Below are 15155 nucleotides of genomic sequence, written 5' to 3' on the forward strand. Positions count from 1 at the left end.
ATTGTCTGGTCCAGACTCGATTATTTACCGACCGCCGTCATATAGCTGGAATATTGCTGAGTGCGGCGTTAAACAACAAACCAACCAACCAACCGTCATTCACATTACTGATGGTTCTTAAACACATTGAATGTTTTTATGGAAGAATATAGAGTATTGGTTGTCTGGTTGTCATTGTTAATGTTTGTATTTTTGATGTCGCTTTTTTTCATCTACTACAGCTGTAAACCTTAAGCTCTGCATGAATGATCCCATTTATGGTGTAAATAAAACATGGTCACAGAATTCCAATCCAACTTCAAACATGGCTGCGTCACTGACATTATGGAAAATGTCATTTTGACAATTACTCGGATATCTAGGGTTTGTGTCAGTGTGATATTCAGCCAGTATGTGGCATGCAGAATAACACATTTCAAATCTATCTTTTTTTCAACTTTTTATTTTTTGAGGGTCAATGGATCAGTGAAACATGATATTGTACATATTGCATTAAAACAAAAACAACCTATTTCATGAGAGGTGGGGTGCAGAGGTGTGTGTGTGTTCCCAATTTTGCAGACATCTTGCATGTCAGGATGTATCAGTTGTATGTCTTACAGGTGCACCAGATATTTTATTTTAGTCTTGGTTCTCAGGCACCGCCTGCATCATCATAAAGTTCACTGCATGTTTCGTTTTTATTTCCATTTTATTAAAAAAAACAAAAAACTCCTTAAATATTCCAAGTGCAACGGTAGTCAAATACTATATTCCAGTATATTACTCAACAAGGAATACATTTATGTAGGGAGGCCCTTTCCCAGGTTGAGTGTACACGACTGTTTATTGGTTACTTACTAGTTTGAACACACACACATCCCCCATCCCCATCCCCCTCCCCCCCAAAAAAAGAAAAAAAAAGAAAAAAAGACACCGCCCACCCACACTATATTTTCAAAATTATTTGTTTAAGCCTAAGGTAGTGTACAGCCCCCCTCCCTTTTTCAAAATTCTGGAGCCGCATCAGTACTGTTTGAATATACATGTATGTAGATGATATTACTGAAATTCTTGTTCAAAGTGATCAAGGCGGCTACACCCAACTCCCTTTCAATCAACTGTTGTTGCAAGAGTTGCAAGGTCTTGGTGAGCTACAGTGCATCAGCTGCCACCATATAGCTGGATTATTGTTGAATAAAAAAATTAAACCAGAAAGGCCTATAGAGATAGTCAGTTGGGAGAAATTTCCCACAAAGAATTTATCCCAGAACTATGTCAATGCTTCATGTCTTATTCAGGATATTATTTTGACATTACATGCAACTTTCTCTACATGGATGCTAAAATGCTTCGAAAAGATATGAGAAATAAGGATTCTAATCTATTTATGCTGTAATGTCTTCTTGATAAAAAAAAAATCATTTCACTTGATTACATTATATTGCAGATTATATCTTATTTTTTAAAAATATTTTTGTAAATTAAAAAATATTTTTGATTACAACTGTTTGTCGTCCTTTTTTGTTTAGTGACATCTTAGTTATAGATTTCAGGAAGTTGGGATTGGAGCTGGTGCTGAGGTGGTGGTGATGATGGTGATGATGGTGATGTGTGGTATGTGTGTGTCTGTTGGCTCTGAGGATCATGGAAGGAGCCATCATGGCAGCTGGCGTAACTATGTCGTTTGTTCCCTGTAATTTTCTGTGCAGAGTTGCGTCCCTTGGGCATGCCAGAAACACATGATTGTGGTTTCGAATCCTTGTTCGCCCCGATTATGTGTCTAGGTTTGTCAGCACCACACGTTGCTTGTAGGTTTCACCTAAATGGTTAACGTCAGAGATTTGCATCGCTTTAGGGCTTTCCTCCCAAGCTGACCTGACATGTACATGGCATAACTGAAGTCCTTTGAGTACTGTTCAATGCAGCCTTAAACCCAACTCACTGTCACTCTTTGGATTCTGGGGGCACGGGTGGCCCAGTCATCTAAGGCGCCGCGATTTGCTGTGCAGAGTTGCGTCCCTTGGACATGCCATAAACCTATGATTGTGGGTTCGATTCCTGGTTCGCCCCAATTATGTTTCTAGGTTTGTCAGCACCATACCCGTGCTCATGGGTTCCACCGATGTGGTAAACGTCTAAGACCTGCATCACTTCGGGCTTTCCTCACACATTAAGCTGACACGCCGCGATGTAACTGGATTTTTGTCATAATAGGTTCCCAGTACGTCATGCGTGTCATTTGTTCCAACTAAACTTGGATCATGTCGTTGTCTTGGCTTGTATGTCATTGATCGTTACTCATGCTTTCAGTCACATGTTTGCCTGATCCAGATTCGAATATCTCTTACTGTGGTGTTTAACAACGTTCTTGTATCTAATATCAGTGATTTCAATGCATTTGATTTAGGGCCATGAATGCAATGGACATTAATTTAGATGCGAAAATAAAACTGTACAAGAAAATTTTAGAATTATAATGTTCACCAGGTCAGAGACAAATTTCCTTAGTAATATCTGGAAGTGTATTCAACGAGTGTATGTTTTGGTTTGTTGTTCAACACTGCAGCATTCCAGATATATGACGGGGGTCTGTAAATATTCGAGTCTGGACCAAACAACCTGGTTATTAACATCATGAGCATTGTACTTGGATACCATGACATGCATAAATCAGGGCAGCTAGTCTGACCCCGATCCCGTTTGTTCCCTTTTATGACAAGCATGGGTTGCGGAAGACCAATTCTACCCCGGATCTTCACGGAGCACGAGGATGAGTCATCCTCAGGGTGAGTGAGTGACATCATGAGCATCGATTCACGCAATTGGGATACGATGACATGCATCAATCAAGTCCGCAAGCCTGATGATTGGTCAATTGAAGCATTTAGACGTCATATTACTGCGTTCCGTTGTACGTGACTTCACACATCGACAACTTTGATCACCAAAAAATAATAAAAAAATAGATGCTATTGGAGGTACTTGTGATTAATGATTCTTCCATGACTACCAAAATACTCGATTCTTCACACAATGTGCGACATGCTCATTAATGTTGCGGCGTCCTACAAACGAGTGTATTTATAAACATCTTTTGACCATAGAAAGGATTTTGTCTCACTTGGAATAAAGCAGCAACATCCTTTCCATATCAAATAGAAGTCTCTGCATATAAACTGTCCGAATATATCATGAGCATGCGTTTATGAATCACTATCAAATAGTAGTGATACCAGGTGTTCGCGAAAAGGTGAGTGTATCCTGCCCCACCGGTGGCACCCGTCACAAACACATGCAAAGGCAAGTCAATTGATCTGAAGAAGCACGGGAACATATGGTATATACAAGTCAAAATAGGGAATTGCTTCGGACCTCATTTTTGTCACTGACGTGTGAAATTTGGAAATGTCCTCCACATGTCTACCATAAAACATTTTGAAAGCTTTACTGAGGCCATGAATGTAGTAACCTTGATCACACAACTTCTGAGCAAGAGTCGTATGACGCTCTTTGAAATCTTGGTAGAAAGAGAATGCTCGATTGTATCTCAAACGTTGTGAAATGTAAACACAAAAGGCTGGAATATTGCTAGACATGAAGTAATTGCGAACTTGTATACTATTTTATTGTTGGCATCTCATGTCATTGAGGTATACCCACAATCAATAAATGAATAAATGAAATTGCAATGTGACACCGAAAGATGTTATTAGCTGCTTTATTTGTGCATCCTTACTTGAGTTTATCATTCCTTGAATATATTTCTTCTTGAATCTCTCCCTGGTACGGTCAGGTAGCCTATTGGTTAAAGCCTTCGAACCGTGTTCGGTTTCCGACATGGGTACAATGTGGGAAGCCCATTTCTGGTGTCCCCCCGCCGTGATATTGCTGGAATATTGCTACAAGCGGCGTAAAACTCTGGTCCTGTCAATCTCTAATTTCAGATGTCCTGTGCGACGGTGTGCAGTGTTGCATCCTTTAGCCGTGTCAGAATCTGTTAGTCGTAGGTTCGAATCCCAAAAGCACTCCGTTTATGATCCTTGGTTTGTCAGCGTCATCTCCAGTGACAGATGTCTATACCTACGTTACCTCAGTCTCCCACACTATAGCTATATAAAGTATTTTGTTGTGGGCATCTCATGATGTCTTTAAGGTATACCCACAAAAGCTTGAGTCAACTGAGCAAATAGTTTCGCTGTGACAAGCTTCTGGAAAAAAGCAACAGCCCGCGGCCGCCAGACGGCAGCACTACAGCAGGACATCCGCCCACTGTCAGCATCATGTGTGAAGAAGCAGACGCCATTTCCCCGAGAAGTACTGGCGTGAGTCACTGTATTCCTGGCACACTTACTCCCACACAACCAGACTGAGTTTTTTCTCAATTTGGATGTAATTACACTTCAAATATCTGTTTACTGTCACCTTGTCCCATACTTATGCACACCTCCAACGTCGCAAATTCAAGGGCAAATGCGAAATGAAGCGAGGCTTGAATTTACTTTCCTGCTGTGCCGTTGTATTACAAGGGCAACACATCAAACATTCTTCAAATAAGCAAAAGAGTGTATTGTCGTGGCAAATCAGCGAGAGCGTGGAGGTAGACCCAGTTTGAACCAAGACGGCATGTGGTACGTGCATGCGTGACCCTTGAAGATCCGGGTTAGAATAGGTCTTCAGCAACCCATGCTTGCCGTAAAAGGCGACTATGCTTGTCGTAAAGGGCGACTAACGGGATCGGGTGGTCAGACTCGCTGACTTGGTTGATGCATGTCATCGATCCCAAATGCGTGGATTGATGCTCATGGTATCAATCACAGGATTGTCTGGCCCAGACTCGATTATTTACAGACCCCCCTGATATAGCTGGAATATTGCTGTGTACGGCGTTAAACAACCAACCAACCAACGGGTATGCGTAATCTTATGTCATATTTCCATCTGTTACCAAAGGTCACATCATTTTTCTGGTTGCTTTTACATGCTCCAGGCTAACAAGGAACAGGGGTATGGTAGTCGCTGTTATACTTCCCTGAGTGTCGTTGTACAAAACAACCTTAGCGCTACTAGCTTCATCCTTTGTTTATGTCACTGACTTCACCGATGATTGTCATACCCTTGTGTACATAACAGACTTCTCTACGCCAGTATAACAATATCTACTCTACTATATAAACATTGCCTCCTACTTGTATATATACTTGCCAACCACACTCTGTATATCACTTGCTTGATAACTGTGTTAGAACCTACACCGAAACGTCGCTCTTAATTGTAATAAAGAAGTTGTTCATCCATAAATTCTTATCCTTACTTAACCTTAGCGCTGCAACTGTCGTAAGGCAATGTTAAGGTATGGGAGTTACGATCACCTTAGCGCTAAGATCTCTTTGTACAACGGCATCCTGGTGTGCTGTTTCTTTACAAACGTAGCACATGCAGAGTGAGTGAGTGAGTTTGGTTTAACGCCGCTTTTAACAGTATTACAGTTATATCAGGGCGTGTCAGCTTTATGTGGGAGGAAAGCCCGAAGTGATTGAGATCTCAGACGTTTACTACTTCGGTGAAACCCACGAGCACGGGTATGGTGCTGACAAACCTAGAAACATAATCGGGGCGAACCGGGATTCGAACCCACAATCATAGGTTTCTGGCGTGTCCAAGGGACACAACTCTGCACAGCGAATCGCGGCGCTTAGTACATCTGCTTTGTTGTTGGATGTTTAGGAACAGCTCCGACTGTTCATTTATCTACCGCATTTGTCCAAGCATCTCTGTCAAACGCGGTTTATATTTGTTCCCGGATCAGTGGATCCGTATGTATTCCGGTTATCATTCTCAACTCTCTGGGGAGTATACAATCTATCCTGCTAACGGACACCCATTTCCGATAGTGCGATTTTCTATTTTCCTTCAGAGAAGACCCACATCACATCGTTGTGGTGGTTGACTTTACAGAAATCTGTCTATCAAGGCCAGGGTTTGTGTTATAGAATAATATTTGTTTCTGGTCACGTCCGTGGTATATTAAGTGAAGAAGGTTACGTTACTTACGTTATAACCAATAGTGACGTCTCAGGAGAGAATAAATAAATGACTGAAATTGCAATGTGACACTGAAAGTTGTTATTAACTAGTTTATTTATGCACCCCTGCTTGGTTCTGCCATTCCTTGAATCTATTTGTTGTTACTTGAATCTCTCTGATTCTGTCATTCTCTAGTTTCAGTTGACCTGTACGCTGGTGTGCAGAGTTGCATCCCTTAGTCGTGTCAGAATCTGTTAGCCGTAGGATCGAATCCCAAATGCGCCCCGCTATGATGCTTGGTTTGTCAACGCTCATATCCAGTGGCAAACAGTTGTGGACCGTCAAGTTAATCTGGGTCAAAATGAAATCAAAAATAATTTCCTAATATGGCCGAAATTCACTGATCCGATCTTTTGGAACTGATGTTCAAGATACTTTCATCCACAATGGTGTTGAACAGGATCACATAGGGGAAGTTCACTGATCTGACCGTTTAGATGATTTTCGCGTGACACTTTCAAGGTACATCCTCACATACAGGTGTTGGTCACGTTTGTCGTGTTGTGGAATTCTCCAGAGAGGAAGTAGGCAGAGAACAATATTCAACAAATAAATGTCAGAAATCGGAGTATTTGCAATCGACATTTAAAATATACGTACATAGAAACTGTTTTACAATCGCCATTACTGCGCAAAAGACAAATTATTATACGGCCTCTTCAAATTGAATTTCACAGTTGGAGAAAAAAAAATGTGATTGGGTATAAAAATGTACAGTCCACATGACAACATGCATGCCTTTTTAATACCACATACACTATTTGAACATCATTTTTAAAAGGATTACTTACACTGCAAACACGAAAACGTCGTTTTTTTCCGTATATGGTCATTGGACGGAAAAACGACGTTATTTGGACGTTTTCAAACCATCGTTTTTCCGTCCAAATAACGTCGTTATTTGACATCGGAATTTACTGGGAGTGAACGATAGCGTTAAGCTCCTCCCTTTCTTGATTGACATTGTCAATCAAGCAACAGCGTCTACCGGTATTTCTACTTCTCAGATTTCATTGGTCAGTCCCCGCGTGTTAGATTACAGGCGCGCGTTTGACCCTGCACTCGGAGCGCTTAGCGGAAGTACTGAAATCAATCGTTCTGCGCATGCAGATTACTTAATGCCTTGACCAAATTTTCCGTTCTGTGCATGCGCGATTTCGCGTATTGTTTCCTGGATTTAATGTCACCACTATTTGACAATGGTTCATAAACACAGTCACGTGAAGGTTCGGAATCGTAACGAGTAACTCCATTTAAATTGAAGAGGATCCCCGGTGATATGGGAAATTCCAAGATGAAACTATTCTATGGCTATCTAGGCTGCCACCCAAACCGATCTAAACGGGACCCGATAGCTTATTGTATGCTATATAGTCATATGGAAGTGGACAAGAACTATACATTGTATTCCGGCCGATTGTTCTTGCATTTACTTATAAGTCAGGAAAATGGACTTAAAAGGGGAGTTGTTGAATGTAATTATTTTAATTATTAAATGTTGCCTATACACTAATCTGGACGAACTTCTCAATGTTGTGTTTATGTCATCCTATATACTATTAGTATGTTACCGTTCTAAAGTCAACCTCTCACATAACATTATATTGTTCATAGTATCAAAGTTTAATCAACAATATCAAGAGCAGCGATTTAAACCACTGAAACACCCAAACACAAGGCTGTTATCAGGCGCTAGTGCAGACGTGATGCATCGTAAAAACTGTATCGTGATGTCTTCAGAAATACAATTTTACTACGAGATAGTACGGCTAACGCTTACTCACCGGTGGAACAAAGACAATATCGCTAATACAGATATAACGTATTTGAATGTTAATACTAAAGACAAACAATCATTATTGCAGTGACGATATAACACGTATACACGTTTATTGTTAACTTTCATCAGTTTTGCTCTTCATTTTAATAACTTTGTTTTGACATATACATGTTGCAATACCCGACAAGCATGTTATACATAATTATGGGGCAGTTTTCAATCTTGTACTGACTTACTCTGGTGTTAATGAGCGAAGTTTATTGGCTTGTGTGTAAAACCCCGTTTTTCTGGTAATCCTATTATTACTTAGTTTATTTCTATCTAATAACACCCTGTTCTCTGGATCATGGCTCCGTGACTATCCATAACAATTAAGATGAACATTCAGTTCAAGTAAATGAATGAGTTTGTTTTGACGCTACAGTCAGTCAAAAAACCAATGCTGTGAGGTTTGATAACACACTTCTACCAGGTCGAACATCGTGGATCCTCATTTTCTGCCTAAAGAGAATCATAGTTCATATGCTAATCCATCTGCGAATACCCTCCCACTCAAGATGACCTTACTTGTTGCTAAATCTATCATCTATCCCCCCAATCTCACCCCCCCCCCCCCCACACACGCACGCACGCACGCACGCACGCACGCACGCACGCACGCACGCACGCACGCACACACACACACACACACACACACACACACACAAACAAACAAACAAACAAACAACTGACCTAAATAACCTGGACAGGAAATACTGCTGATAGCCTCTGGTCAACTCAGCCGCGCCGACGCAGAATGTTCGTCCAACTCTGCAGGGGGCATTCTCAGTGGCTTCAAACGCGCTGAAATGTTTTCGCCTTGCATCCAAGATGGTGGACAAGTGAAATCGTATGAAATTTGGCTATTTTAGGTCCTATCTCTTTTTTGATTACCCAATAAAGTCAATTCATAGTTACACGGTTGTGAAGAAGCTTACAACTTTATAAGACTTATTCATCTCATTCCAAAAAAGCTACTCGCGCTCACATACAGTTGTAGTTATTATGTCACTGTTTTATTTCTTTAAAAATATATTACATGTTCAACAATAACAAATAAGATGAACATTCAATTTTCGATATAAGTAAATGAATAAGTGTGTTTTACGCCACAATCAGTTAAAGACCAACGTTGTCCGGTCTGATGACACACAATCTACCAGGTAGCACATTGTGTACACCCTATCCCCATTGAAGTCTCCACTGTGGGTATTCCTGGGGACGAAAAGGCCCCATGTACCTAGGAATTTCATCAATACATTCATGCGCGGCATTCTCTGCCTAAAGAAGATCATATAGTTAACATGCTAATCCAACTCGAATGTTTTATGTAACATCCAACAGGCCCAGACTTACGCACGCACGCACGCACGCGCACACACATATGCATATTTGGATTTACCAATCCCTGAATTGAGAAGACGTGCGTTACGAAGCTCCTCCAAGTCATCATCAATATCCGTATATGTCTGTGATATCATTACCCATCCAAAGCCGAATATACATTTATTATGTTTTCTTGTCAACAAATGTTATAATTGGGATAACACTTTCTGAGTAAAGTACAGATTCTCGTACTTTCTTGGGTTTAGTCCCGTCCGGGATTTGAACCCACACTGTGAGTGAGGCACCCAATCGCCAGAACACAAAGTTGGCGATCTAACCCAGCCACCGAATCAAAAATGTTAGTCCAGATGACGTTTACTTTGTGTACTCCTCTGACAAGAGAAAAATGGCACGGCTTCTGTAACCGAAAGCTTTGAACCAACAATGCCAAAGAAAGTGGTCAACAGTAACACACGTTATATTTGGATACCACTTTCTAAGTAAACTACATATTTTAAGGGTGGAGATAATAGACGTTGATGGTTGATTATCAATGGACAAATTAAAGCCAAAACTTAACTTATGAATGATTGGTAATGGGAAATGGACAATGGGCAAACGGGAGGCGGGGTAATCAGCGCCATGCCAGTTATCTGTTGGCTTCCCTTGTTGCGTTCCCTTCTTTGCTATCTTTTTACTTTTGTTGTTCTTACAGGTACAAATATATGTTCTCTGCCTCATAGCATTTAATAATATGCACCTGATGAAGGAGAAAGTATATATTCTGAAACGCAGTGTTCCTCCGTTGACATCCATAAATATTTTTCCTTGTGTGTATCAGTTCTTAATGCCCTTCAAAGACTCAATCTAGCTTTGTTTTTAAATGTGGTGATATTTGCGTAGAATATAATATGGCCATGCCTATATACATTTGGCTCTTTGTCTACATAAGCATTTAGACATACAATTTAGAGCTAAGGACATTGCTAATTCTGCAGGCATGAAGTACACGTCATAGCAAGCTGTGATCTTTATTCATACTTTAGATATTCGTAATGGAGATCTGTAACTGAAGTTTACCGTAATCTTCCGCAACTCTCACCTCCTGACCAGTTGAACGTCTTAGTGCATTCAGATGCCATTGTCAAATTCCAGGCTGCCCCTCTTTCTGTGATGTTTTGACGGATGAAATCTATTGCGTTATAATAATCTCTGTTTGCTGATATATAATATGTACATGTTGTAAAATATTTACGATATTTTAAACGTGTAATTCGATACATATGCAATGCAATGTGAACATAAGTGCGGATGCACGAAGGCGGTTATAGTCATAGTTATACTGCGATGGATGTAGGGGAATGGTAGGGGGGGTGTATGTATGTATGAAAGCACGAATACCGATACATGAGGGCGGATATAGTTATAGTTCGATGGATGTTGGGGAATGGTGGGAGGATGGATTATGTATGAAAGCATGCGCATGGATCCATGATGGCTGACGTAGACATAATGGTGGGGAAAGAAGAATGTGCGTGTATTGCTATATAAGTGCAGAGATTTCTCTCTAACGGTACGACTTATATTCACAATTTAATTTCTTGTATAAACAGTCAAGTCATGGCTGCAGTTTTGCGAATCATGTCACGTATGAACAGACGTGTGTTTGTCAGATTTACGATTTGAAAAAGATAGAAAGAGTGGATGGTTAAACACAATGGTGGGTAGAACCTTGTGAACATGTATTATTCATACCAGTTAGAGATGAGAGGGAGGGGAGGTCTTACTGTGTCAACTTTAATTGTTGTACCGTGGTGTTGGCAACTATGCAAGTTTGTTTTTGAAGATAAGAAATTCAATGGGATTAATGTAGAGTATAAACAATATTATTTGCTATTCTCACGAGATTAAGTACACCCATGGGGTGGTATCATGTTTATCATGATAACACGAAAAAAAGAAGTATGGTTATGAGTTGTGTGAACATTTTATACTGAAGTTTATTCGACATATTTTGAATGAATCGTGTTGAATTATCCAATTACAAATGACACGTAGGCTATTGTTACTGGAGAGGATGTACATTGTATCCGAGTTTATCCATGTCAACAGGGGTGGTGTGGCAGAGGTGTGTATGTGTGTGTGTGTGTGTGTGTGTGTGTGTGTGTGTGTGTGTGCGTGCGTGCGTGCGTGCGTGCGTGCGTGCGTGCGTGTATGCGTTGTGATACGAGGGTTGGCGAACATGTTGTCAGATGATTGTGTGAGTAAGTTAAGTGGATGAGGATGTGGCAGGTATGAGTATTGATACATGCAGACTTGAAGTTGGGGGACTGGGTGTGCCTGTAATGAGGTCTTTTGTTTCACTCACTTATAGTGTTTTCTTTCACTCAATACTGTTTTACGCATTTTAATGACTGAAACTGTAGTGACTCAAAGGTCATACTGGCCGGGCATTCAACATATCTACCCCAACTACATACGTAGCCATTTTTATGGTGTACAATTCTTCTTCTACCTCACACACACACACACACACACACACACACACACACACACACACACACACACACACACACACACACACACACACACACACGCATTAATTGTTTTATTAAATGTATCTTCGAGAGTCAGTAAGAAACTAGAAATAACTGCCTTTGTTCTGTAAACCTCACCAAGTTTCAGCTTTCGCCTCTTCCTTTGTGGACTGAGGTTTCACATTTGTAAAATGATCTCTCTTATCTGTCTGTACCATCAACTTAACTGCCCTCACCCCCTGCAGTTTTCCCGTCCCATATTGCCAAGCAGGTGACCCACAAGGAGGAATACCGCCCTCCCTCAGTCCAGTGATACTGTGCCTAGCACAATATGTTTGGGATACGTAGCCTTGCTGTGGGCAAACATTTTGTAACAATTTGGCAAACTTTGATATGTAAACAGCAAATATTAATCAGTTTAATTTCAACAAAAACGGAAAAGATCGGATCCTACTTATTTTGTGGATACCATAACAATAAATCAAGCCAATAGATCGTTTGAGCTGGCATGAATATAAAAAATAATAAGCAAGTCGATAGTCATAATTCCCTCTGTTGGTCCCACGTGAAATGTTCTTCATGAATAGAATAGATGGCTGATAGACGTTCGACCGAATAATATCATTTGCTAACTTCAACTGTTCATCTAATTTCCATGAATGTATGTTACATAGTTTATATGTTCATGGGCTTCTTCACTGAATGTATAGTGTGGAGGACTACTTCACTTGAGGATAAGTTACATAAATAATGATGATAATTATGATAGTATTGCCATTATTATTCCTTCAGATTATTCAAAAAAAGTTATTATGTTTTCATAGAGAGAAAGAGGTATGGAGATTGTGAGATTATTTTTAGCATCGGAATTGTTAACATAATTCTTAAAGATATTATGTTTTGTTTGTTTGTTGTTAAATGCTGCACTCAGCAACGTAAGGATATTAAAACATTACATTTAGGTTCAGTTGTATTTTTATATTTGTATCATTTTGCAAATGTTACAGAGACCTGATAGGGGATATATAATAATGTATAGTCGCTATTCTTTAAGTAAGAATATGTTAGATTTATCAACCAGAAATATTGCACACAAGAGGATAATCATATTTCATGACACTATTCAACGTCGAAGTCAACGATATTTGTGTATGTTATTGCTACATGACACGGATACGTCATTTGATGATATAAGATAGCTACGCGATAAATCACAAAGAACAAAGAAGGAAGCGATATTTATTTCACGATAAAACATTGTTCTATCATGACGTCATTTATTGAGATTCGAACATGCACTCGCAACTTGAAAAGTAAAATTTGTAAATTTGACCTTATTTTTGAGAGGTATGTGTCTAGTGAGTTGTTCCCAATAAATGTTGCTGGAGAATCCGAAAGTGAGAGTGATATGACAATCGGTATTGGGAGAAAAGGTACAGATGATTGACGAGAAAATTGTGAGAATATGCGGACCAAACTCAAATCCTAAAATGGATTTATCTAGCATGGCCGCTGTCGGATTCTATTCAAGGAATCATCATTATTTAAGTACGGGTAAATATTGTAAAGCGTGTATTTTTTCCTAATTTAACACCCTAAAAGAGGCTGTACGTAATGTTGATATCTCATATAGAAATAAACGAGTCTCGGTCGTTGTTTATCGTACAATAAACAACTCCCACTCGTCGTTTGTTTCTTAATTACATGACCATATACACTAACATTATATCTTTTCATGTTTATCGGTCAACAAAAGCGACATAAGCATTTCCATTATCATGAGAAACCCTTGCCAAAAGTAGCGCCAACTGCACCATTGCGACAACATCAGGAGCATGTTTCATGATTCATCATAATAAATGATGACATTGGATGCTCGCAAAAACGCGAGCTCATTCCGATCCACTAGTGGCACCCGCCTAAAACGAACCCAAAGGCAAGCCAATTGTTCACCCGAAAAGGCAGAGAATTGCATCTGACATCATTTTTGTCATTGATACGTCAAACCTGGAAATGCCGTCTACACGTCCAACACAAAGCCCAAGCCAGGACCCAAATCCTTCAAACCCGGCCAAAGTTCTGTTAATTACATACATTTCCCCCTAACCTTAAATAATCTATACTAGTTCTGAAGTAAATCGTATTTACCCGTATGAATCGTCTTATGTTATTTATTGCCGATAAACAGAATATGCACACTTTCTGAAAGTACTGTGTGATAAGTCACGCACCAAACCTATACTCTCGATATACATGCTGCTCTTACTTAAAAAAGAATATTGGGTTAACAAGATACGTATATTAAAGTACCATGCTTTCCTGATGTGCTCTCATTCTAATTTGAAATAATGGCATAAATAGTTACCACTCATCTTTCAATATTTTTCAAGGTTGGGTTAATCACGAACATATTTGAATATGTACAACATCTATACTTACTTATCTTTATACTTAAAGGCATCAGGTTTGTCTGTCATAAGACCCCGAAACAAATATGTCCAACACAGCCCAATATTTGGCTCTTGGCTCCTTGTTCTTATATTTTATAAGTATTGTTTAAACAACTGTTTTTTTCTGTAAAATATGTTCATTTCAGAAATTAGATGTTATTCTAGCATTAGGTCTGTGGTACGTTTACTGCATCAGCATTACATTAAAACGATATTACATTATATAAATCCATACAGAGGAAATGCTTAACATTTATCTTTTAAGGAAGAGTGCAGGACGACTTGCTTTATACATATAAATGTGGACATATATGTATGGACATTTGGATGATACAGATATACCACCTTAAAGATAGTGTTCGCAGATGACTGTAGAAAATGGAATAATTATGTGAGTAATCGGGTTAATACCACGTTCAGCAATATTTAGCCATATTGCGATATTGGTTTCCAACATACTAGACGGACCATGAAATTATGACTTGAATTTGGACCTGGCTTTCTGGTGTGATGTAACACCCCAGAATCTCCGGTAGAAAAAGGGCTCAAAGCACGAATTAAGATCACGAGATGATACTGATGTATGCACCTGGACATATATTTGCGTAGTATTACTACCTTAATTCATCAGTATATATGTATTTTGCATAAAAGGATATTATAGGATCGACGCTGACATGCGCATATAACCTGTTCACCTGTGCTGTAATATTTCATTTCTTCTGACACATATCGACACGAGAAATTATATTTAAATTTAAAAGGAGCCCAAGTGGGATAGAAATTTGAGTCTGAACCTGTTGAACAAGGCTTGTTTCATTTTGGGATATAGCATTGCCGCAAGGCCTGGGCGGAAGGGAACACCTGTTTGCACCCACCAGATACGAATCACAACTTCTCTCTCCAAACGAAAACAAAATACGAAAAATGTCGGAAGTGTATCCTTCTAATTTTCTA

Source organism: Haliotis rufescens, unplaced genomic scaffold, assembly GCF_023055435.1.
Source record: "Haliotis rufescens isolate VD_foot unplaced genomic scaffold, xgHalRufe1.0.p SCAF_7, whole genome shotgun sequence".
NCBI classification, from domain to species: domain Eukaryota; kingdom Metazoa; phylum Mollusca; class Gastropoda; order Lepetellida; family Haliotidae; genus Haliotis; species Haliotis rufescens.